This window comes from Arachis hypogaea, chromosome 6 (genome assembly GCF_003086295.3).
Source record: "Arachis hypogaea cultivar Tifrunner chromosome 6, arahy.Tifrunner.gnm2.J5K5, whole genome shotgun sequence".
NCBI lineage: Eukaryota > Viridiplantae > Streptophyta > Magnoliopsida > Fabales > Fabaceae > Arachis > Arachis hypogaea.
This window is the reverse complement of record NC_092041.1, coordinates 50931504-50935257: the sequence shown is the minus strand read 5'-3', so window position 1 is coordinate 50935257 and position 3754 is coordinate 50931504. Positions and strand designations below refer to the sequence as shown.

General features: G+C 39.7%; 1 non-coding gene across 1 annotated transcript; it reads left to right on the top strand.

The window, feature by feature from the left end:
• Window positions 1-2234: 2234 nt before the first annotated feature.
• Window positions 2235-2342, top strand: LOC112699927 (small nucleolar RNA R71). The gene has a single exon (XR_003152858.1). It is a non-coding gene; the product is annotated as a small nucleolar RNA R71 (small nucleolar RNA).
• The last annotated feature ends 1412 nt before the right edge of the window (window positions 2343-3754 follow it).

Genomic DNA, 3754 nt, shown 5'->3' with positions numbered 1-3754 from the left:
GTGAAGAGAAAGATGGGATTTGATAGGTGAGGGGTTTTCAGGAAAGAGGTGTTGAGGTGATTGGTGAATGGGTGAAGAAGAGAGAGAGTGGTGGGGTAGGTAGGGATTCTGTGGGGTCCACAGATCCTGAGGTGTCAAGGAAAAGTCATCGCTGCACCAAGTGCCGAGCAAAAATGCTCTCTATGCCAATTCTGGCTTTAAATGCCGGGCTGGTGCCTATTTCTGGCGTTTAACGCCAGCTTCTTGCCCTTTCCTGGCATTTAACGCCAGTCTGGTGCCCCTTTTTGGCGTTAAACGCCCAGAATGGTGCCAGACTAGGCGTTAAACACCAGCAAGGTCTTCCTCTAGGGTGTGCTGTTTTTCTTTCTATTTTTCATTCTATTTTTGCTTTTTCAATTGATTTTGTGACTTCCCATGATCATCAACCAACAGAAAACATAAAATAACAAAGGAAAATTGATAAATATAACATTGGGTTGCCTCCCAACAAGCACTTCTTTAATGTCAGTAGCTTGACAGTGGGCTCTCATGGAGCCTCACAGGTACTCAGAGCCATGTTGGAACCTCCCAACACCAAACTTAGAGTTTGAATGTGAGGGTTCAACACCAAACTTAGAATTTGGTTGTGGCCTCCCAACACCAAACTTAGAGTTTGACTGTGGGGGCTCTGTTTGACTCTATTTTGAGAGAAGCTCTTCATGCTTCCTTTTCATGGTGACAGAGGGATATCCTTGAGCCTTAAACACAAAGGATTCTTCATTCACTTGAATGATCAATTTTCCTCTGTCCACATCAATCACAGCCTTTGCTGTGGCTAGGAAGGGTCTGCCAAGGATGATGGATTCATCCATGCACTTCCCAGTTTCTAGGATTATGAAATCAGCAGGGATGTAATGGTCTTCAAACTTTACCAGAACATCCTCTACAAGCCCATAAGCTTGTTTTCTTGAATTGTCTGTCATCTCTAGTGAGATTCTTGCAGCTTGTACCTCAAAGATCCCTAGCTTCTCCATTACAGAGAGAGGCATGAGGTTTACACTTGACCCTAGGTCACACAAGGCCTTCTTGAAGGTCATGGTGCCTATGGCACAAGGTATTGAGCACTTCCTAGGATCTTGTCTCTTTTGAGGTAATTTCTGCCTAGACAAGTCATCTAGTTCTTTGGTGAGCAAAGGAGGTTCATTCTCCCAAGTCTCATTACCAAATAACTTGTCATTTAGCTTCATGATTACTCCAAGGTATTTAGCAACTTGATCTTCAGTGACATCTTCATCCTCTTCAGAGGAAGAATATTCATCAGAGCTCATGAATGGCAAAAGTAAATCAAATGGAATCTCTATGGTCTCATTTTGAGCCTCAGATTCCCATGGTTCCTCATTAGGGAACTCATTGGAGGCCAGTAGATGTCCATTGAGGTCTTCCTCAGTGGCGATCACTGCCTCTTCCTCCTCTCCAAGTTCGGTCATGTGGGTCACGTTAATGGCCTTGCATTCTCCTTTTGGATTCTCTTCAGTATTGCTTGGAAGAGTACTAGGAGGGAGTTCAGTAATTTTCTTGCTCAGCCGTCCCACTTGTGCCTCCAAGTTTCTAATGGAGGACCTTGTTTCAGTCATGAAACTTTGAGTGGTTTTGATTAGATCAGAGACCATGGTTGCAAAATCAGAGTGGCTCTGCTTAGAATTCTCTGTTTGTTGCTGAGAAGATGATGAAAAAGGCTTGCCATTGCTAAACCTGTTTCTTCCACCATTATTATTGTTGAAACCTTGTTGAGGTCTCTGTTGATCCTTCCATGAGAGATTTGGATGATTTCTCCATGAAAAATTATAGGTGTTTCCATAGGGTTCTCCCATGTAATTCACCTCTTCCATTGAAGGGTTCTCAGGATCATAAGCTTCTTCTTCAGATGAAGCATCCTTAGTACTGCCTGGTGCAGCTTGCATTCCAGATAGACTTTGAGAAATCATATTGACTTGCTGAGTCAATATTTTGTTTTGAGCCAATATGGTATTCAGAGTATCAATCTCAAAAACTCCTTTCTTCTGATTCGTCCCATTCTTCACAGGATTCCTTTCAGAAGTGTACATGAATTGGTTATTTGCAACCATTTCAATGAGTTCTTTAGCTTCTGCAGGCGTCTTCTTCAGATGAAGAGATCCTCCAGCAGAGCTATCCAAAGACATTTTGGTCAGTTCAGACAGACCATCATAGAAGATACCTATGATGCTCTATTCAGAAAGCATGTCAGAAGGGCACTTTCTGATCAATTGTTTGTATCTTTCCCAAGCTTCATAGAGGGATTCACCTTCCTTCTGTCTGAAGGTTTGGACTTCCACTCTAAGCTTACTCAATTTTTGAGGTGGAAAGAACTTTGCCAAGAAGGCATTGACTAGCTTTTCTCAAGAGTTTAGGCTTTCTTTAGGGAATAGCATAAGTCTGTAGACCTCAGGGTCAACCCTATTAGTCTTGACAGTGTCACAGATTTGCAAGAACTCAACTAAAAACTGATGAGGATCTTCCAATGGAAGTCCATGGAACTTGCAATTCTGTTGCATCAGAGAAACTAATTGAGGCTTAAGCTCAAAGTTGTTTGCTCCAATGGCAGGGATAGAGATGCTTCTCCCATAGAAGTCGGGAGTAGGTGCAGTAAAGTCACCCAGCACCTTCGTTGCATTATTGGCATTGTTGTTATTTTCGGCTGCCATGGGTTCTTCTTCTTTGAAGATTTCTGTTAGGTCCTCTACAGAGAGTTGTGCCTTAGCTTCTCTTAGCTTTCGCTTCAAGGTCCTTTCGGGTTCAGGATCAGCCTCAACAAGAATGCTTTTGTCTTTGCTCCTGCTCATATGAAAGAGAAGAAAACAAGAAAATATGGAATCCTCTATGTCACAGTATAGAGATTCCTTGAGGTAGAAAATTCGAACTTATCAAAGGAAGATGGAGTTCGAATTGTGCATTGAGGAGTAGTGTTAGTCCATAAATAGAAGGATGTGAGAAGAGGGGAAGAAATTTTCGAAAATTAAGTAAAAGATTTTAAAAACATTTTGAAAAACACTAATTGATTTTCGAAAACCAAGAGTGGAAAAGAAATCAAGTGATTTTTGAAAAAGATTTTGAAATTAGAAATCAACAAGATATGATTGAAAACTATTTTGAAAAAGATGTGATTAAAAATATATGATTGAAAAGTTATGGTTTTTAAAAAGATGTGATTGAGAAGATATGATTTGAAAAACAATTTAAAAAGATTTAATTTTGAAAATTAATGACTTGGCTAACAAGAAAAGATATGATTCAAACATTAAACCTTTCTCATCAAAAAAGGCAACATACTTGAAATGTTGAATCAAATCATTAATTGATAGCAAGTATTTTTGAAAATGGAAAGAAATTGATTTTGAAAACATATGATTGAAAAGATATGATTTGAAAAAGATTTGATTTTGAAAAATTTTGAAAACTTGAAAAAAATTTGAATTAAAAACAGAATTTTCCCTCTTGTGCCATCCTGGCGTTAAAAGCCCAGAATGGTATCCATTCTGGCGTTTAACGCCCAAAGCTCTACCCTTTTGGGCGTTAAACGCCCATCCATGTGATGCCAGGGCATTTTGGCCAGTTTCACTGACCTTTTCTTCACTGTTTTTAAGGTAGTTTCATGCATTTTCTTAGGAAATAAGCTAGTTTTGGGCAGATATTCACTCAGACCTTGATTCAAGCATACATTGTGCATTTTACATTATTTCATGAGGTTTTTTGCATG